At 39.3% G+C, this 23,024-nt stretch overlaps 1 pseudogene; it reads left to right on the top strand.

The window, feature by feature from the left end:
• The first annotated feature begins 751 nt into the window (after positions 1-751).
• LOC114640361 lies at positions 752-1,551 on the top strand (annotated as a pseudogene).
• Positions 1,552-23,024: the final 21,473 nt, after the last annotated feature.

Raw genomic sequence — 23,024 nt, 5'->3', positions numbered from 1 at the left:
AGCAGTCAGAAATGACTTCAAGATATATGACAATTTTATCTTTAGGAACTTTCTGAATAAAGAATCATCATAAATAATATTAATGATAAAAATCAACCAAGCTGTTTGTAGATAATGTTGAGCTTTGTATAGTTTTGTCAAAGTTGAAGTCTGGAAACATGTTTACAGCAATTAAAACTTTTATATGTTTGGTCATTTTTTTTCCTGTGATGACATGTTTATTTCAGTTGGTTATAATCTTTTTAAAACCAATATGCACATAAAGTTAGTATATACCCTTTGAAAAAAATTGCTTTGTACTGTTCTGATAAATTAGTAAAATTGCTTAATTTTAATTTTAGTATTACTACAATAGTTTAACTTCAAAATGCTTTACGTACATTGCAAGTTATTTTTAATGTAACAGTTCCACTCTGTGTTAAATATTGCAGCATTTCCCCAGTACCATACAGAACAACATAATGTTGCACTTTGGAAGACTGAGAAAGTATATGAAGATTTATTCTTGACCTGGGGGATACAGTTCACCAACAAAGAGTTTCACAGGATGGGATAGGCCTCGGTTCAAAACACAGCACGGAAAAACTTAAAATAGATTCATTTTTAAGATAATGACAATTTTTAAAGGGGTGTGAAGACTGTGTTATTTAAAATATAGTTGTAGCACCTGGTTGGTGAAGCTCACTGCTGGCCCTGCGACGCTCATGGGTGGCAGTGGCGTGTTCGGCTTTTCTGTCTGTTTCTGTGCACTGGTGCAGCTCCGAAGTTGGGTCTGACAAACCACAGCATGGCCTCCACTTTGGAGGAGTTGCAGAAAGACCTAGAAGAGGTCAAAGTGTTGCTGGAAGAGTCCACTAGGAAAAGACTACATGATACTCTTACAAATAAAAAAATCCAAGATTGAGACAGAACTAAAGACCAAGATGCAACAGAAGTCACAGAAGAAACCAGAACTTAATAATGAAAAGCCAGCTACTGTGGTTGCTTCCCTTACAACAGGATACACCATGAAAATCAGTAATTATGGATGGGATCAGTCAGATAAGTTTGTGAAAATCTACATTACCTTATATGGAATTCATCAGTCTCCCACTGAGAATGTGCAGGTATACTTCACAGAGAGGTCATTTGATCTTTTGGTAAGAAACCTCAATGGCAAGAAGTACTCCATGATTGTGAACGATCTTTTGAAATCTATCTCTGTGGAAAACAGTTCAAAAAAAGTCATGACTGATACAGTTATTATCCTATGTATAAAGAAAGCAGAAAATACACGGTGGGAGTTTTTAACTCAGGTGGAAAAGAATGCAAAGAGAAAGTAAAGCCTTCCCAGTGAGGGATTAATGAATGTTCTAAAGAAAATTTATGAAGATGGAGACGATGACATGAAGCGAACCATTAACGAAGCATGGGTGGAATCCATCCAGAGAGAAGCAAGCCAGAGAAGACAGAATTTTGAGGCTTTTAAAAGTCCTTATGGGAACTGTGATGTGGAGTGCTCGTGTTTCCAGTAAGGGAATGTTGTTGAACTGCACATATTTGTTCTTGTGAGTATGTAGTTTTGACAGATAACTATTTACACAGCCTTCTAAGTAAAGACAGAAGATTCTCCATTTCTTACTGGAGGATATGATTTAATAAAATAACCTTACTAAACTTTTTCCTTCTTAGCACCCCAGACATTTTGTTTCAGAATAGGCTTTATGGCATTCTTAGTGAAATGTAAAAAGCAAGTCTTACATAATAAAAATGTTACATCATAAATTTTTGTTGTGGCTGGGAGATAAAAAACAGAAGTATTTTCCTATCTGTAACTGACATTAGGTCCCAGTAATGTAAACATTAAAAGCAAGATTTTTGCATAAAATTCAAATTTGTACATGAACATGCATGTTACTATAGAGCTGTTATCCATTATTACCAGCTTAAGCAACATGTGTGCCATGTGTTACCTTGTACTACTAATTGACAAGTATATTTATGAATATAAAATTAAACAAAATACAAATGACAAAAATAGACAAACATCTTGTGTTGGTAAGTACTGTCATGGATCAGATGGCTTAAAAAATAACCATGATGTGTAAACTTGAAAACCCCATTGATTCCTTTGTTCAATAAAGTTGGAGTTTTCCTTAAAAGATAAATATAAATAAATAAATAAATAAATAAACAAACAAACGTAGTTGGTAAGATTTGTGCACATCTGTCAGAATAAAAGGCTTATAAGTTGCAATATTTTGCTTAGATTTGTTTTGCTTAAATTTTTAAATAAGAAGTACTAAGGCAAATGCAAATCAAAATGACCCCAAGATTCCACCTTATACCAGTCAGAAAGTCTATGATAAAAAATTTAAAGCAATAACAACATGCTGACAAGGATGTGGCAAAAAAGAAACATTCTCCATTGCTGATAGGATTGCAAATTGACGCAATTACTCTGGAAATCAATCTTGCAGTTCCTTAGAAAAATTGGAAATAATCCTATCTGAAGACCCAGCTACACTGTTTCTGGGCATATATGCAAAAGATGGTCCACTATATCACAAGGACAGGTGGTCCACTATGTTCATAGGCTCCTTATTCATAAAAAAGCAAAAGCTAGAAACAATCCAGATGTCCCTCAACTGAAGAATTGATATAGAAAATATCAAATACTACTCAGCTATTTAAAATGAGGACATGATGAATTTTTCAGGTAAATGGATGGACCTAGAAAATATCTTGAGTGAGGTAACTCAGACCCAAAAGTACATGTATGCATAGTATGTACTCACTGATAAGTGGATATTAGCCAAAAAGCACAGAATACCCATGATACACCTCACTGACCCTAAGAAGTTAAACAAACAAACAAGCAAACAAACAAACAAAAAAGGACCAAGTGAGGATGCTTAAATCCCACTTGGAAGGGGAAATAAAAACTCATGGGAGGCAGATGGAGGGAGAAACCTGGGTGGAAGAGGGAGGAAGGGGAAAAGGGAGCACGATCAGTTATGGGGTACAAGAGAGAAGCACAGAGGGCCAAGAAAATGAATGGAAATATGCAGCAGCCAGAGGTGGGGGCTGGGTGGGGGTATGAGTAACTTCTAGAAAGTCCCTGAGACCTGGAATGCGAGAGGCTCGTAGGACTCAGTGGAGATTGAAGGAGCTGAAGGGGATGGCAACTCCATAGAAACACCAGCAGTGTTAACTAACCCGGACCCTTGGGAGCTCCCATAGACTATGCCAACAACAAAAGAGTAGACATGGGCTAGTCTGAGGCCCTGGAACTTATATAGCAGAGGACTGCCTTGTATAACCTCAGCTGGAGAAGACGTGCCTAATCCTGTAGAGACTTGATGCCCCAAGGTAGCAGGATGCTCTGGGAAGGGGACACCCTCTCAGAGGTGAAGGGGACAGTGGATAGAGTGAAGAACTCTGGGAGGGGGACCACGAGAGGGGGCACTATTTGGGAGTAATTGATTAGAAAAATAAAATACTACCTTTATTAACAGTAAAAAAAATTCTGCATTGTATTTTCTTTATGAAAATTTGACAATAAGTATATTTCATTATACACTTTTGACACATTCTAATATTTAACATATTTTACAAATAATATCTATTAGAAGTACTCCCATTATCCAAATATAGAGTGAGTTCAGATGTCTTCCAGTGGTTTCCAAAAACTATTTTCGGTTACAGGTCCTGCTGCCTTAAGGTTTTTATATACCAGAATCTTAGACAGGAATACCAGGAAGCATCAGATACAGGCACTGCACACGGACTTAGTCATAATAATTCATTCTTACAGGATCACTGGGTCGTCTACACTGAACATCAACTTCCACTGACTTAGTCTATTGCTTCCTTTCACTCCAGACCACGTGAAAAATCAAGTCTGAAACCGAATCTCTACTACTGGCAGATGTGTTGTGACCAATGAAACTCTTTCCTAAGGATGAACACAAACACAGGCTTGAGTTTCCAGATAGAAAGCATGTGCTGCTCTCTGCCACATTTTAGAAGAATTGAATGTCATCATTTTGGTACAAATTAACTGCTGACACTCAAAATTTGTATAGTCCCTTCAGCTTTGGCCTTGTATTTCCAGGAGCCTAGGGAGTATACTCTTGTCCAGATAATCCTGACAACCGTTTGAGTGTGTTCACAGTTTTATCCAGGAGAGGCTCTGTCACAGGATGTGGAAATCAGAAGTAAAAGCCAATCAGTGATGGAGGATGGGCTAGTCATCTCTGCATCTATTTTCTCTCCTGGACACCATTATAAAGCTGTGAAGTCTAAGGCACACATCCACAGGAGACTGAGCCTTGAGCAGCACTTTCGTCCTTGTAGTTCAAACCCTAAGTCCTATAAACTGTTGGGTTAAAGTGTGTCCTGAATCTATTCTGTCACAGGGCAAGGCCCCTTGGGGAGACAGAGGCGGGGGAAGTTTGACTGCACTCTCCCCACACCAGTGCCATGGGCATTGGGCTATGGGAAGCCTCTCGAGACAGGGAAGCGCAGTTTGAGGTCCCTGGGGACTGCCAGAGTTGGCTGGTTGGACCCCTGGCCCAAAAGGCAGCCAGGGACTGTCTGGTTCTCAGACTCTTGGGCCTTCAGGTGCTGCTGGGAGCGGTGAGAGAATGAAGTAGAGGTGTACGGGCTGGATTGGCCTCCAGCTGAATGGGAGAGAAAGGGAGAGAAGCTCCGGCTGTGTCCTGCTGTGATGAGAGTTCTTGACTTGGTCATAGCTTGTGGTCACAGTGGCTGGGAATGCAGAGAGGTCTTCTGCGGAAGATTAGACCACTGCTCTATAGGTGAAGACCTTCTACATTGTTCCTCATGGCAGATCCTGATGAAAATAAAGCAGTCCATAGTTTTAATATGTTTATTGTCGTGGCAGGAAAATAGATGAGAAAAAGTACCCCAGTATCTCAGGGAGGGCCTGAGATTTAATACCTTTTGCAGAGAGGAGTGTCTGGGAAGGAAAGCTGAATTGACTATGCTCTTCTGGCCTTTAGGTACCTCATTAATCTGTCTTGAACCTCTGTGGCCTGTAGTCACGCCCTTTACCTGTGGAGGGGATAGTAGAGGCATTGCCCTATGTGATTAAAGGACACAAACCTACGGAGGGCTGTGGCCTCCTGTCAGGAGCTTGGAGTCTGGGAGCATGACAAATGTTTACCATCCCTTGCAGGGGGCCCTGGAGGATCACCTGCTGGGTTACTGGGGTTTCAAATCAGCTCAACCAGAAATCAGGCTGCCCCCTACAATAAACCATATTCTTGTAAGGAGTGGCTTTGCTACCTCAGCCTTTCAATAGTTTTAGAAAGGTCTAGCTCTAGTCTGGAGGCTTTCCACTTTTTAACATTAAAACCTAAATACAAGTGGAAAATATGTCTGTACACAGTGCTGGAAAAATAATCATCTCGAAAGATAAGTTGAGCTAAGATGACAGAAGCCTGAAAGAGAAATTAGCATCTACAATGATCAAGAGCGTTCGGATGGTATCAGAGTTAGAGTTTTATTGCGGTTAAGAGACAATATGACCACTGTAATTCTTATAAAGGAAAACACTTAATTTGCAGCTGGCTTAAAATTTCAGAGGTTTAGTCCGTTGTCATCATGATAGGAAGCATGGCAGCATGAAAACATACATGGTGCTGGAGGAGCTGAGAGAACTACATCTTAACTGAAAGTAGCAGGAGAAAGTGAGCTATACTGGGTATAGGTTGAGCATAGGAGACTTCAAAGCTTGCCCCACAGTGACCCACTTCCTCTAAGAAGACCATGCCTCCTAATAGTGCCACTCCCTATGGTTCAAGCGTTAAAGCACATGAGTCTATAGGTGTTTATAGTCTAAACACCATACCTATTCAGTCCACTATAGGTGGAGAGCGAAGAGGGTTCTGATACATCTCTACTGCTTGTGCTTCTGTGTGACCTGCAACTATAAAAGGAAAGCTCAGCATACTCTGCCTCCATTAGATTCTACATGATCTCTACTCAAACGACAACTCAAATACTTGATCTGTCTAGAGATAGTTGTCATGTACTAAGCAAATCACCTAATATGAAAATAATTCACTATATAACCAGAAAATTATGATTAATGAATTTTCTAATACACTAAACTTACCAGCAGATAGTGGATCCAAAACTGCTTAGGAAACATTTTCCTGGAGTGATAGTTTCTGGCCTCACTGGAAACCTCACATAGAATCAAGCAGTTCAATATCTTGCTTTTCTGAAGGCAAGACATTATGTTATGTAGCTATTCTTCCTAAACATTCCCTCATGGAGGGAGGAAGTGAATGAGACTCTGGAAGATAACTTTTGAAAGCCCAAGGAGCTCCTGAAATTGAGGATGAGAAGTTTAGAAAGTTCCGAGATTCACAGCCCATCCCTAGGTTCGTAAAAGCACAAGTATTGGACTGCCAGGCTGCTTGTCTGCCTCGAAGCTTGGATGCCCAAGGGCTGCCAGCAAGCCCGCTGAGGGGAAACAACACAATCGGCAAATGGAGTCCTAGTCAGTGTTCCCCTGGGTGAGAAACAGCGGAGTCTGAGATGAATGGCATGAAACACAGTTTCCTTTGTACCCAGATGCTGTTGTTCCCTGTTACAAGTTTCCAGGAAAGAAGAGGAAAGCAGAGCCCGGGATGAGGTTGGAATTGGGTTTGGTTCCAAGTGAGTGAAACTAGGAAGGGGCCAGACCAGCTCCACCTCTCCTGTTTTCCTTCTGTTGGGTCCAGCTCTCTAGCACTGCCCAGCAAAGGGCAAGGCTAGCTCTTCTGATCGCCTGCTCCGGACCAGTTCTGCCATCCAATGAAGGCAGTGATGGGCAAGTAGAGGAGGTTATCTCTACCAAGCCCGTATCACAATTCAGCAAATGAGGGATAGAGACAACTATCCTGCAATCATACTATACGCCAGCCCAATGGCTTGTATCCCAGCCACCAAAGCCAACTGTATAGTGCTGCCTAGTTGAGGGGCTGGTCCCACTCTCTTAAGTGCTGTGGCCAGTGAGAGGCAGGGCCAGTTCTGCACAGCCCTTGGAGATCAATATGGTCCCAAGCAGCAGCCTAGACCATGGGTATCCACTTGGCCTTTGGTGGTAACATGAGCCATAGCCATTGCTACAGACAGACTCCACTGCTGCAGGGCCATGGACCAAACAGGTCTTCATTGACAGCACAGGCTGGAACTTCACCATGGAACTTCATGTAACTCCAAAGAAGAAAAGCATAACTCTAAAAAAATACCAATAATGCACTAAATATAAGTGGCTTAAATACACTAATTAAAAAATGCAGTTTATCTGAGTAGATAAAGTTTGTGACCTAAAAACCTGCTGGGTACAAAAATTCACTTCAGATATAATTATAGAGATTAAAAGTAAAGGATGGTAAAACAAGTATAATGATGACAATCTAAAGTTCAGTTGTAAGATGTTGGATATCTAGTGAACAATAATCTTCAAAAACTTGTGGTGAGGAGATGGAAATGATATCCAGAAGTTGCATAGATTCCAAGGCGTCCAATCAGAAAAAATAACAAACCATGGATAAGTGAGGCTGGAAGCCTGAAGGATGTGATTTAGCTGAATGAATTCCCACCATCTCATATTTTCAAGGACACCCTTTTTGTACATTAAGTGACTTCCTTTTCTTAGCATTTGAGTAACATATATATGAGGGAAAATGGTGCCCTATTCAGCCTCCTTTCCTCAGCCATGCTATGGTCTACCAGGTTTGTCAAGCAAAATCTGTTTATTTCAGGCCATTTGGCTTCAGATGAAGGCGCCTCTTTCCTGAAACTCATCATTGCTATGCTCGATGTTTTTGTGTTAGTATAGACTCAGTACCCAATTTATTACTTGTGTGTTTGGCTCCTTATCTTCCATGGGCAAAGAAACCTCTATATTAACATTACAGAACAAGTTTCTCTCTGCTTTTTCTCCTCGTAAGAATGTGCTGGCCTGGGTTTTGCCTATTGAGACAACGGAAATGATGAACAACTTAGGTCAGGATCAAAAGCAACATAATAGCAACTAGGCTGATTTTTTTCTACTGTCACTGAGTTTTACCAATAGCATCTTTTCTATTTGGAAGGCCAATGAAGAGAAAATATATATATATATATATATATATATATATATATATCCCATAAAAATATCATTGCTCTGCTCTTCTCTGAAGGAAGAACATCCCCAGAAAAATCAAATGTTTCCTTCACTGCCCTGTCACTATGTCCCTTAAATATAATTCATCCTTTCATCTTTCTAAAATAAGTTTGTTGTGCCTGGCTTAAAGATCTTAAGCCCTTTGGAGGTTTGCTAAAGATCTTACCTCCTTTTAGGAGTTCTTAGTTCTGAACTAAATGAACTTTTGACCCATATGCTGGGTCAGATATCACATAAACAAAAGACTCACACCAAGGCAAGGTTTTCAATAGCATGGGCTCTTACCTTTCCAAGCACAGTTGTGTTAGAAGGCTTGGTTCCGGGGAAATGAAAAATGAAGCTACCTGTCATTTCTAGTCATATATACTGTCAATGTCATCTTTGGAGAGATAGGCTTCCAGGCCAGTCTTCAGATCCTTGACCACATTTTTAGCAATAGTAGGCTTGTTATTTGAAAGGAATTTGAGAAGGTCATGAGCCTTGTATGTAGTCTCAAAATTAGTATTGTTCATAAGTCATTAATTCCTTGCTCAATCCCTCATTGTCTTTCCGCTGAACTCTGAAGAACACCCATGATCTTTGAATTGGCATTTTCCCAGAGCAAACTGGTTTTGCTGTCCTTGTGGCAGCTCATGTTTATTTGAAACTTTGTTCTCTGTTTGAACTTCTGCTCCCCAAGCCCTGACAGACTGGCGTACATCTTCTCTTCTTTGAATCTCACTCATCCTGATTCTTTGAAAAGATGTCCCTCTGTATGAGTCACATACTCTTACTTTTCATTTTTTAATAGCACTATCATGTGCCTGTCAAGTAAAAGGATAGGGTCTCTAAGGTTAAGAACCTATTGTCTGTGTATATCTTGGGTTCAGATGTGGATTTTGCATCTTAGAAGCCACGTTTTCTGGATTACAGCTGCGTCCCCAAATACAGCTACAGAGCAGTTGAACTTTCACCTTCACAAGTAAAGAAAAATGTCAGCTTATTTGTGAATATTTTTCAAATGCATGAAGTACAATATTGCCTTGCATATGTTGTGTGTTTATATTTCTACCTGGTTTTATCTTCATCAAGTCTGAAGTCCTGTGTACAGAGTAAAAGCAATCACCTTCCTGTTATATCTTTGAAAGTTGACTCTATTAATGTCACACTTGCATCTGTACTTAAATGAAAAATTCATGTTATAGGAAAAATTTCATGGATAAAAATTTTTATTGTGGGCAACTATTAGTTGTCTCTTAGTAGTTGCCAATGAAACTCCCTATGCTCTCTGGGGCATTTAATAAGAAAGAAAATCCATTAAGTACCTTTTTATCTACCATATATAAGATTTGTATTTAGTTATCTAAGGTGCTCTGCTAGCTAGTTTTATGTCAACTTGACATAAGATAGTCTTTTTTTTCTTTTTAGAAAAGAAATTCTCAATTGAGAAAATGTCTCTACAATATTATCCTGTGAACAAACATTTGGTACATTTCCTTGATTGATATTTGATATGAGAAAGCCAAGCTCACTGTGGGGTGATGCCATGCCTGGGCTGATGGTCCTGGGTCTATAAGACAGCAGTGTAAGCAAAGCATGACTCTCCAAAGGCTTATGCATCAGTTCCTGTCCCAGGTTCCTGCTCTGTTTGATTTTTGACCCTTATTTCCCTCATTGATGTAGAACTACAAACTGAAATAAACCATTCCCTCCCCAAGTTACTTTTGGTCATGGTGTTTTATCACAACAACAGAAACGCTAACTAAGACAGGTGATCATGAATTTCCTGTAGATCTAGTATTTTTTTAATTTCAATAATAATAAGTAAAAACAAATTGTAAGTGTGAATAATAATTTTAAGAATGTTGATAGTGACCTAATTATGGTGATTCACATCTGCATTCCTTACACTTGAAAATCTGGGACAATAGGAACTTGAAGTCAGATGTGAGACTCTGTTTTCTAAAAAGTGAAAAAAATCTTTAATATTGATTTCTATATGTTGAGAATATTCAACCCATCCTCTAGTTATTCTGACATAAAATTAATTTTAGATTTTCTACCACTTATTTTTTGTTTTTTATTTAATTTTATTTTTTTACTTATTCACTTTTCATCCTGCTCACTTCCCCTGTTTTTTCTTTATTTTTATTATTAATTTTATTTATTTGCTTATTTATTCACTTTACATCCCACTCACTGCCCCCTTCCTGGTCACCTCCCCACAGTCTCACATCCCCCTCTCCTTCTCCTCTGAGCAGGTGGAGGTCCCATGGGTATTCCTCCACCCTGGCACTTCAAGTCTCTTCAAGGCTAGGCATTTCCTCTCCCACTGAGTCCAGACAAGGCAGCCTAGCCAGAAGAACATATCCCACATACAGGTAACAGCTTTTGGAATAGTCCCTGCTCCAGTTGCTTGGGACCCAAATGAAGACAAACTGTACATTTGCTCCATATGTGCTGGGAAGCCTAGGTCTAGCCTCTCTGTGTTGTTAGGTTGGTGGTTCAGACTCTAAGAGACCCAAGGGTCCAGGTTAGTTGGTTCTGTTGGTTTTCCTGTGGAGTTCCTATCCACTTTGGGACCCACAATCTTTCATAAGAGTTCTCAAGCTCCATCCATTGCTTGGCTGTACATGTCTGTATTTGTCTTCGTCAGCTGCTGGGTACAGCTTCTCAGAAGATAACTTGCTCCTATCTCTGCAGTTCCTGCGCATGTCATAGTCTCTGATTTTATATTTGTCAGTTGTTCTGTATTTAGGAGGTCTTGTTTCCTTGGTGTCTTCCATTGATTCTGGCACTTCTAGCCTTTGTACCACCTCTTCCACAGAGTACCTTTGTCCCTGAGGGGAAGAAGGTGATGGAGACATATCATACATGGATGAGTGTTTCAAGGCCTCTCACTTTCTGCATAGTTTCTTTTCCTTCCTTCCTTCCTTCCTTCCTTCCTTCCTTCCTTCCTTCCTTCCTTCCTTCCTTCCTTCTTTTCCTCCTTCCTTCCTTCCTTCCTTCTTTTCCTCCTTCCTTCCTTCTTTCCATCCTTCCTTCCTTCCTTGCTTCCTTCCTTCTGTTCTTTCTTTTCTACTTATTCCATTTGTTTACATCTCAAATGATACACCCCTTCCCAGTTACCCATCCACAACCCCCCCATCCCACATCTGCCCTCTCCTACCTCCTCTTTGCCTCTATGAAGGTGCTCCCCATCTCACCCATCCACTGCCACCCTATTGTTCCAGAGTCCCCTTACGATAGGGCATCAAAGCTCCACAGGACCAAGGGCCTCCCCTCCCATTGATGTCAGACAAGGCCATCCTCTGCTCTATATGTATGTGGAGCCATTGATTCCTCCCTGTACACTCCTTGGTTGGTGTTCTAGTCTCTGGGGCACTAGGGGGTCCAGCCAGCCAATGTGGTTCTTTCTATGGGGTTGCAATGCCCCTCTGTTCCTCCAGTCCTTCTGCCAGATCCCCCATTAGGGTCCCCAAGCTCAGTCTTATGGTTGGAACCAAACATCTGTGTCTGCATTGGTCAGATGCTGGCAGAACCTCCCATGGAACAACCACACCAGGTTCCTGTCATCAAGCGTCTCTTGGAAACAGCAGTAGTATCCAAGTTTGGTGTCTACAGACAGGATGAATCCCAACGTCAGATCATCACTGGATGGTCCTTCTTTCAGTCTCTGCTACATTTTTTGTCCGTCTTTCATTTGGACAGAAACATTTCTGGGTTAAAAACTTTGAAATGGGTGGGTGGCCCCATCCCTCGACTGGGGGTCATGTCTATCTACTGGAGGTGGTCTTTACAGGTTCTATCCCCTGTTTGCTGCACACTTCTGCTGAAGTCATCCCTGTTGGGTTCTGGGAGCCTCTCATTTCCATTGTCTGCGACCCTCAACTGGCTTCCTTCCTCATCCCCCACTGCTACATATTTTTATTTGATTTCCTGTCCTCTCCAGTACCTGATCTTAACCCTTTTTTTCCTCCCCATCCTCTCTCTCTCAAATTTCCCCTCCCTCGACCTCCCTTGATCATCCTGTTTCCTGCTCTATGCAGAACTGAAGCATCCAGACCCTGGTCTTCCTTCCTCCTAAGCTCCATATGATCTGTAGGTTGTATCATGTGAACTTTTGGGTTAATGTCCACTTATCAGTGAGTACGTACCATGTGTATTATCTCTGTCTAGGTTACCTCTCTCAGGGTGATATTTTCTAGTTCCATCCATTTGCCTGTGAATTTCATGAAGTCATTGTTTTTAATAGCTAAGTAGTACTCCATTGTGTAAATGTATCACATTTTCTGTATCCATTCCTCTATTGAAGGACATCTTGGTTCTCTCCAGCTTCTGGTTATTATAAATTACACTGCTATGAACATTGTGGAGTATGTGTCCTTGTTATATGTTGGAGCATCTTTGGGTATATCCCCAGTAGTGGTATAGCTGGGTCTTCAGGTAGAACTATTTACAATTTTCTGAGGAACTGCCAGATTGATTTCCAGAATGGTTGTACCAGTTTGTAGTCCCACCAGCAATGGAGGAGTGTTTCTCTTTCTCCACAGAGGATATATATTTTAAAAATTAAAAGTCACTCTTTCTGACCAGATCTGAGATAACTTGGTCATCAAAGTAAACAAAAAAATAGATTAAAAAATAAGAATTCTAGACTCTGTGTGGATAAGGAGATAATATAGTTCTTTTTCCATTGGACAATTTTAGCTTCTTTGTCAAAGATCAAGTGACCATAGATGTGTGGGTTTATTTCTGGGTATTCAATCCTATTTCATTGATCTACCTGCCTGTCTCTGTATAAATATCATATGGTTTTTATCACTATTGCTTTGTAGTACAGCTTGAGGTCAGGGATGGTCACTCCTCAGAAGTTCTTTTATTGTTGAGAATAGTTTTTGATATCCTGAGTGTTTTGTTACTTCAAATGAATTTGAGAATTGTTCTTTCTAATTCTCGGAAGAATTGAGTTGGAATTTTGATGGGGATTGCATTGAAGCTGTAGATTGCTTTCGGCACGATGGTCATTTTTACTATACTAATCCTGCTGAACCATGAGCATAGGAGATCTTTCCATCTTCTAAGCCCTTCTTTGATGTCTTTCTTCAGAGACTTGAAGTTCTTGTTGTACAGATCTTTCACTCATTTGGTTAGAGTCACACCAAGATATTTTACATTGTTTGTGACTATTGTGAAGAATGTCCTTTCCCTAATTTCTTTCTCAGCCCATTCATTCTATGAGTAGAGGAAGGCTACTGATTTGTTTGAGTTAATTTTGTATCCAGCTACTTTGCTGAAGTTGTTTATCAGGTTTAGGTGTTCTCTGGTGGAATTTTTGAGGTCAGTTAAGTATACTATCATATCATCTACAAAAAGTGACATTTGACTTCTTCCTTTCCAATTTGTATCTCTTTGACCTCTTTTTGTTGTCTAATTCCTCTAGCTAGAACTTCAAGTACTATATTGAATAGATAGGGAGAGAGTAGGCAGCTTTGTCTAGTCCCTGATTTTAGTGGAATTGCTTCAAGTTTCTCTTGATTTTGTTTGATGTTTATTATGTTTGGGAATGGACCTTGAATTCCTGATCACCCCAATACTTTTAGCATAAAGAGATGCTGTGTTTTGTCAAAGGCGTTTTCAGCCTCTTATCAGATGATCATGTGGGGTTTTTCTTTGAGTTTGTTTATATAGTGGATTACATTGATAGATTTCTGCACATTGAACCATCCCTCCATCTCTGGGATGAAGCCTACTCTATCATGATGAATAATCGTTTTGATGTGTTCTTGGATTTGGTTTGTGAGAATTTTATTGGGTATTTTTGCATTGGTATTCATAAGGAAAATAGGTTTGAAGTTTTCTTTCTTTGTTGGGAAGTTGTGGTTTAAGTATCAGCATAACTGTGGCTTCATAAAAAGAATTGGGTAGTGCTTCTTCTGTTTCTATTTTGTCTAATAGTTTGAGAAGTATTGGTATTAGTTCATCTTTGAAAGTCTGATAGAATTCTGCTCTAAAACCATTTGGCTCTGGGTTTTTGTTGTTGTTATTGTGTTTGTTGTTGTTGTTTTTTGTTGGAAGACTTCGAATGACTATTTCTATTTCTTTAGGGGTTATGAGACTGTTTAGATGGTTTATCTGATTCTGATCTAACTTTGGTACATGGTATCTATCTAGAAAACCATCTATTCTATCTAGATTTTCCAGTTTTGTTCAGTATAGACTTTTGTAGTAGGATCTGATGATTTTTTAATTTCCTCAGTTTCTGTTGTCATGTCTCCTTTTTCATACCCGATTTTCTTAATTTCAATACTGACTTTATGCCCTCTAGTTAGTGTGGCTAAGGGTTAATCTATCTTGTTGATTTTCTCAAAGAACCAGCTCCTAGTTTTGTTGATTCTTTGTATAGTTCTCTGTTTCTACTTGGTTGATTTCAGCCCTGAGTTTGATTATTTCCTGCTGTATACTCCTCTTGGGTCTATTTGCTTCTTTTTGTTCTAGAACTTTCAGATGTGCTGTTAAGCTGCTAGTGTATGATCTCTCCAACTTCTTTATGGAGGCACTCAGGACTATGAGTTTTTCTCTAAGCACTGCTTTTATTGTGTCCCATAAGTTTGGGTATGTTGTGCCTTCATTTTCATTAAATTCTAAACCATCTTTAATTTCTTCCCCCCTACCCCGCAAAATTCTTCCCTGACCAAGTTATCATTGGGTAGATAGTTGTTCAGCTTTCATGTGTATGTGGTCTTTCTGTTGTTTTTGTTGTTATTGAAGACCAGCCTTAGTTGGTGTTAGTTCAATAGATTACATGGGATTGATTTAATGCTCTTTTATCTGTTGAGGTTTGTTTCGTGTCTGATTATATTGTCGATTTTTGAGAAGGTACCATGAGGTACTGAGAAGAAGGTATATTCTTTTGTTTTAGGGTGAATTGTTCTGCAGATATCTGTTAAATTCATTTAGTTCATGATTTCTGTTACTTTCACTATGTATCTGTTTAGTTTCTGTTTCCATGATCTGTCCATTGGTGAGATTAGGGTGTTAAAATCTCCTACTGTTATTGTGTGAGGTTCAATGTGTGCTTTGAGCTTCAGTAAAGTTTCTTTTACAAATGTGGGTGCCCTTGCATTTGGGGCATAGATGTTCAGAATTGAGAGTTCATCTTGGTGGCTTTTTCCTCTGATGAGTATGTTGTGTCTTTGCTTATTTTTTGATAACTTTTGGTTGAAAGTCTATTTTATTGGATATTAGAGTTGGATACTCCAGCTTGTTTCTTGGGACTATTTGCTTGGAAAATTTTTTAAGTCTTTTACTTTGAGGTAGTATCTGTCTGTGTCACTGAGGTGTGTTTCCTGTATGCAGCAAAATGCTGTTTATGTATTCAGTATGATAACCTATGTCTTTTTATTGGGGAATTGAGTCCATTGATGTTGAGAGATATTAAGGACCAGTGATGGTTTCTTCCTGTTATTTTTGTTATTAGAGGTGAAATTATGCTTGTGTTGTTCTCTTCTTTTGAGTTTGTTGTGAGAAGATTACTTTCTTGCTTTTTCTTGGGTGTAGTTTCCCTGCTTGTGTTGGAGTTTCCATCTATTATCATCTGTAGGGCTGGATTAGTGGAAAGATATTGTTTTAATTTGTTTTGTTCATGGAATAAGTTGGTTTCTATATCTATGGTAATTGAGAATTTTGCTGGGTATAGTAGCCTGGGCTGGCATTTGTGTTCTCTTAGGCTCTATATGACATCTGCCAAGATATTCTTGCCTTTAGAGTCTCTGATGAGAAGTTTGGTGTAATTCTTATATGCTTGCCTTTATATGTTATCTGATCCTTTTCCCTTACAGCTTTTAATATTCTTTTTTGTTCTGTGCATTAGGTGTTTTGATTATTATGTGACAGGAGAAATTTCTTTTCTGATCCAATCTGGTGTTTTGTAGGCTTCTTATATGTTTATGGGCATCTCTTTCTTTAGGTTAGGGAAGTTTGTTGAAGATGTTTTCTGGCTTTTTGAGTTGGGAATCCTCACTGTCTTCTATACCTCTTATCCTTAGGTTTGGTCTTTACGTTGTGTCCTGGATTTCTTGAATGTTTGAGTTAGGAGCTTTTTGCTTTTTGTATTTTCTTTGACTGTTTTGTTAATGTCTTCTATGGTTATCTTCTAAGCTGAGATTCTCTCTTCTATCTCTAGTATTCTGTTGGTGATGTTACCATCTGTGACTCCAGATATCTTTCCTAGGTTTTTCATCTCCAAGCTGGCCTCTCTTTTTGTTTCCTTTAATGCTCTATTTCCATTTTTCAGATCCTGGAGGGTTTGGTCCAATTCCTTCACCTGTTTGATTGTGTTCTCCTGTATTTCTTTATGAGATTTATGTGTTTCCTCTTTACGGGCTTCTACTTGTTTACCTGTGTTCTCCTGTATTTCTTTAAGGGAGTTATTTATGTCCTTTTTAAAGTCCTCTATCATCTTCATGCGATGGGATTTTAAGTCTAAATCATGCTTTGCAGATGTGTTGGGGTATCCAGGGGTGGCTGTCTTGGGAGAACTGGGTTCTGATGTTGCCAAGTAATATTGGTTTCTGTTGCTTATGTTCCTGTGCTTGCTTCTCAACATCTGGTTATCTCTGGTGTTAACTGTCCTTGCTGTCTCTGACTGGAGCCTGTCCTTCCTGTGATCCTGTGATCCTGTGATCCTGTGATCCTGTGATCCTGGATGTGTCAGAACTCCTGGGGGTCAAACAACATCTGGGTCGCAGCTCCCTATCCCTCCTCTCCTCCTAGTCCCACCCCAACAAATTCCTCCACCCATTACACTTCCCTTACTTCTCAGAGAAGCAGGACCCACCCCCACCTCCATACCACACTGTTTTGGGAAACCAAGTTGCAGCAGGACTAAATGCATCCTCTCCCACCAAGGCCTGACTGGGGAGTCTAGCTAGGGGAAGTGAATCCAGTGGCAGGCAACATAGTTGAAGACAGCCCCTACTCCAATTGTTACAGGATCTAAATGAATGCCAAGCTACACATCTGCCACAAGTGTGTAAGGGGCCTAGTTCCAGAGCCTGCATAATCATTGGTTGGCTGTCTAATATCTGTGAGCCCTGATGGTTCCAAGTTAGTTGACTCTGTAGGTCTTCTTGTGGTAACCTTGACCTCTCTGGCTTGCTCAATTCTACTCCCCACTCTTCAACAAGACTTCTTAACTCTGTCTAATATATGGCGATGGGTGTCTGCATCTGTTTCCATAAGCTGCTAGATAAAGCCTCTAAGGAGACAACTATGCTAGGCCCCTGTCTGCAAGCATAGCAGAATATCACTAATAGTGCCAGGAGTTGGTTCTCTCCCATGTAATGGGCCAGTCATCCATTGCCATCCCCCAAATCTCTGTTCAATCTTTATCCCAGCACATATTGCAGACAGGAAAAATCATGGGTTGAAAGTTTTGTGAGTGAGTTGATGTCTCCCTCCCTTCACTGAAAGGCCCCCCTGACTACAGGATGTGACCACTTCAATCTCTATATCTCCCACTGCTAGGAGTCTCAGCTAGGGTTCTCTCTATAGACTCCCATGAACCTACTCCATCCTAGGTCTCCTGGCTAGTTTCAGAGATAACCCTCCCAAATTTCTGTCCTCTCTCCAATCCCTATCCTGCCTTTGCCCTCTCTACACCTGATTCCCATCCCTGTCCCTTTCATCACCCACTTTCCCATTCAATCCCTTCCCTCCTTTCATCTCCAATTCTGTTTTATTTTCCCTTCTAAGTGAGATAAAAGCATCTTTTCTGGGCCCTACTTGTTAGTGTCTTTGAGTCTGTGCATTGTAGTGTGGTTATCCTATACTTTATGGTCAATATCTAATAAGTGAGTACATATAATGCATGTCCTTTGGGATCTAAGTGGTAACCAGGATGATATTTTCTAGTTCAACTCATTTGCCTACCAATTTCATAATGTTCTGATTTTTAATGGCAGAGTGCAATTCTGTTGTGTAGATGTACAGTATTTTGTTTATCCATTCTTTGTTGAGGGACATCTAGGTTTTTTCCAGTTGCTGGCTATTACAATTAAAGAGTCTATTAGAATAACTGAACAAGTATCCTTGTGGTATAATGGAGCATCTTTTGGGTATATGTAGAGGAGTGGTATAGTTGGATCTTGGGGTAGAACTATTCCAAATTTTCTGAAAGCCACTAAATTGATTTCCAAAATGATTGTACCTGTTTGCACTCCAATCAGCAATGGATGAGTGTTTCCCTTGCTCCACATCCTCACCAGTATGTGCTGTTTCTTGAGTTTTTGACCTTAGCCATTCTGACAAGTGTAAGGATCTTCAGAAGAGTTTAGATTTCAGCTTCTCTGATGACTAAAGAAGCTGAACATTTCTTTAAGTGCTTCTTGGCCATTAGAGATTCCACTGTTGAAAATTCTGTTTAGGTCTATACTCCCCTTTTCAGTTGGGTAATTAGACTTTTTGGTGTCTGATTTCCTGAGTTCTTTATAAATTTTTGATATTAGCCTTCTGACAGATGTAGTATTGGTGAAGTTCTTTTCAAAATCTGTAGGCTGATGTTTTGTCCTATTGACAGTGTCCTTTGCCTCGTAGAAGCTTTTTAGTTTCATGAAGTCCTTTTTATTAATTGTTGATCTTAGAGACTGAGATATTGGTGTTATGTTCAGGAAGTTGTCTCCTGTACTAATGTGTTCAAGGCAGTTCCCCTACATTCTCTTCTATTCAATTTATTGTGTCCAGTTTATGTTGATCCACTTAGACTTGAGTTTTGTGTAGGGTGATACATGTGGACATATTTCTATTCCTCTATATGCAGATATCCTGTTAGAAAATGATTTTTGAGATGCTCATAATCCATTTTAAGGATTTGCTTCTTTGTAAAAAAAAATCAAGTGTCCATAGGTGTGTGGGTTTATTTCTGGGTCTTCAATTTGACTCTATTTATCAACCCATCTGTTTTTATGCCAATACCATGCAGGTTTTATTACTATTGCTCTGTAGTACAGCTTGAGATCAGAAATAGTGATTCCTCCAGAATTTCTTTTATTGTTCAGGATTGCTTTAACAATCCTTGGTTTTTTGTTTTTATATATGAAGTTGTGAATATTGCTTTCAAGTTATGCCACAAATTGTGTTGAAATTTTCATGGGAATTGCTTTGAATATGTAGGGGTTTTTGTTGTTGTTGTTAAGATGGACATTTTTACTACATTAATCCTACTGATCCCTGAGCATGGGAGATCTTTCCATATACTAACACCTTGTTCAATTTTTTATTCAGTCTTGAAATTCTTGTCATACAGATCTTTTACTTGCTTGATTAGAGTTGCACAAAGATATTTTATACTATTTGTGGCTACAGTGAAGGGAGTGGTTTCCCTGATTTCTTTCTCAGCTCATTTATTTTACATAAAGGAAGGATCTTAACTTTTTGGAGTTAATTTTTTCTATCCTGCCACTTTGCTGAAGGTGTTTTTCAGCTATAGGAGTTCTCTGGTAGACTTTTTGGTCACTTATGTACATTATCATATGATCAGGAATAAGAGATGCTTTGACTTCTTTCTTTCCAATAGTTATCCCCTTAATCTTCTTTAATTGTCTTATTGTTCAGCTAGAACTTCATGTATGAGGTTGAATAGATATGGAGAGAGTGGGAAGCCTTGTCTTGTCTCTAATTTTAGTGTAATTGCTTTAAGATTTTCTCCATTTAATTTAATGTTGGCTGTTGGTTTGCTGTCTATTACTGTTTTTGTTTGTATGTTTGTTTAGTTTTGCACCTTGTATCCCTGATCTCTCCAAGACTTTAAACATACAGTGTTGTATTTTGTCAAAGTCTTTTAGAGCATCTAATGAGATGATTTGGGTTTTTTTCTTTCAATTTTACATGATGGATTACATTGATGGATTTTCATATATTTTTATACCATTTCTTCATCCCTAGGATGAAGTCTACTTGTTCATAATAAATGACATTTTTGATGTGTTCTTAGATTTGGCTTGTGAATATTTATTGAGTATTTTTGCATCAATGGTGATAAAGGAAATTAGTCTGAAATTCTCTTTTTTTGTTGAGTCTTTAAGTAGTTTAGGTATCAGGGTGACTGCGGCCTCATAGAATGAGTTTGGTAGTGTTCCTTCTGTTTCTAATTTGTGTATTAGTTTAAGGTATTGGTATTATTTCTTTGAAAGTCTGATATAATTCTTCACTAAAACCATTTGGCCTGAGTTTTTTCAGTTGGGAGATTTGTAATGACTGCTTCTATACCCTTAGGAATTATAGGACTATTTAAGCTGTTTACTTGAACTTGATTTAACTTTAGTAAGTGATATCTATCAAGAAAATTGTTCATTTTGCTTAGATTTCCTCAGTGTCTGTTGTTATGGTTCCCTTTTCATTTCTGATTTTGGTTATTTGGATACTATCTCTGCCTTTTAGTTAGTTTGGCTAAGGGTTTATCTATCTTGTTCATTTTCTTAAAGAATACGCTCTTGGTTTTCTTCATTCTTTGTATTGTTTTCCTTGTTTCTAATTGATTGACTTTAGCCCTGTTTGATTATTTCTGGCTATCTACTCCTCTTGGGTGTGCTTGCTTCTTTTTGTTCTTGAGCTTTCAGGTGTACTTTGAAATTGGTAGTATAATAACTCTCTAATTTCTTTATGATGGCACTTAGTGCTATGTACTTTCCTCTGAGCACTGCTTTCATTATGTCCCATAAGTATGGATATGTTGTGCCTTTATTTTCCCTGAATTCTAGACAGTCTTTAGTTTCTTACATTATTTCTTTCAGGACACACTGACAACTCAGTGATCACTGACTAGAAAGTTGTTTAATTTCTGTGAGTTTGTAGGATTTCTATTGTTTCTGTTGTTGAAGTCCAGCTTTAATCCATGATGGTCTGTTAAGATACAAGGCATTACTTCAATTTTCCTGCATCTGCTGAGGCTTGCTGTGTGACTGAGTATATGGTCAATTTTGGAGAATGTTCTGTGAGGTGCTGAAAAGAAAGTATGTTTGTTTGTGTTTGTGTGAAAGGCTCTGTAGATATGTTAGGTCCAAATGATTCATAACTCAGTTAGTTTCATTATTTTTCTGTTTAGTTTCTATCTCAATGACCCAACCAGTGTGAATCGAGTGTTGAAATATCCCACTATAAATGTGAGGTATACAATGTATGATTTAGGCTTTAGTAATATTCAATTTACAAATGTGGGTGCCTTTGCATTTGGACATAGATGTTCAGAATTGAGATTGTATCTTGGTGGATTTTTCCATAGTGAGTATACAGTATCCTACCCCATCTATTTTTTATTAATTTTGGTTGAAAGTCTATTTTATAAGGTATTAGAATAGCTACCTCAGTTTGCTTCTTGGTTTCATTTGCTTGAAAACCTTTTTTCTAGCTCTTTACTCTGAGATAATGTTTATCTTTGTTGCTGTGGTGTTGTTTCTGCTTTGTAGCACAGTGAATGACTCTGGTTTTGCTTCCAATCTGTTAGCCTGTGGTTTTTTTTTTATTGGGGAATTGAGCCCATTGATGTTGAAAGATATTAATAATCAGCCATTGTTAATTCCTGTTATTTTGATCTTTGTGGTGATCCTGTGTGTGCCTTCCTTACCCATTGTGGAATATGCATTATCAAAAGCAATGCACTTCTGTCTTAGGTTGGTAAGGCTCTGTGCAGAAACATACTCGCCCTTGACTTGCCAGCCTGTTAATTTAATAACTCTGTCTGGGGGTCCATTTTCAGTTTCGAGCCATGTACTTTGGCTGCCATCATGTTGATGTTGTTAAAGACAAGCTTTAACACAATGGGCAGGAATAAAAGCATTCCCAGGACAAAAAGGGCTAGCATGATCAAGCTATATATGTCATCCTTGAAGCTTGACCAAAATAGAAATACTGACCTCAGGCCATGGGTAATTTTATCAGCAGTACCTGCTGCATCAACCCTCAGCACAGCAGCATTCTTTAAATTCATAAGCTAGCTACGCAAAGTTAAAACATCCAGGGAGATGTTAGAATTTTGCCATATACACTGCAAGTATCTTTAAACATTTTCATAATTATAATGAATATCACTGTAAATTTTAGGACAGGAGCAAATATGGAGATAATGTGTGGAGTAGAGACTGGAGGAGGGGCCATCCAGAGAGTGCCCCACCTGGAGATCCATCCCAGGTGCAATCACCAAATGCAAACACTGTTGAGAATGTCAGGAAGTGCATGCTGACAGGAGCCTGATATACCTGTCTCCTGAGAGGCTCTGCCAGAGCCTGACATATACAGGCAGATGCTAGCAGTAACTATTGAACTGGCAGGTCCCCAATGGAGGAGTTAGAGAGAAGACTGAAGAAGTTGAAAGGGCTTGTGACCTCATGGAGAGAGCGACAATACCAACCAACCAGGGCTCCCAGGGTCTAAATAGTTAGCCTGGGAACACACATGGGGGGGACCCATGACTCCAGCTGTATATGTAGTGGAGGATGACCTTGTCTGGCATCAGTGGGAGAGAAGGTCCTTGCAAAGTCCTGTGAAGGCTGGATGCCTCAGTGAGGGGGAATTCAAGGGCAGAGAGGTAAGAGTGGGTGGTTGGGAAGGGGAATACCCTCATAGGAATAGGAGAAGGGAAAATGGGATAAGGAGTTTCTGGGGGTGGAGGAGAGAGGAAAGGGGATAACGTCTGAGATGTAGATAAATAAAGTATCCAATAATTAAAAAACAAAACAAAACCAACCAACCAAACAAGCAAAAACAGATAATGGAACTGGCTATCACAGTCAAGCATTTGAGACTTTTTGGAAGCAATTTAATATTACCCATATTACTGGGATTCCTTATAATTGTCAAGGACAAGGAACTGTGGAAGGGGCCC

Source organism: Grammomys surdaster, unplaced genomic scaffold, assembly GCF_004785775.1.
Source record: "Grammomys surdaster isolate TR1022 unplaced genomic scaffold, NIH_TR_1.0 125807, whole genome shotgun sequence".
NCBI lineage: Eukaryota > Metazoa > Chordata > Mammalia > Rodentia > Muridae > Grammomys > Grammomys surdaster.
This window is presented reverse-complemented; position numbering and strand designations above follow the sequence as displayed.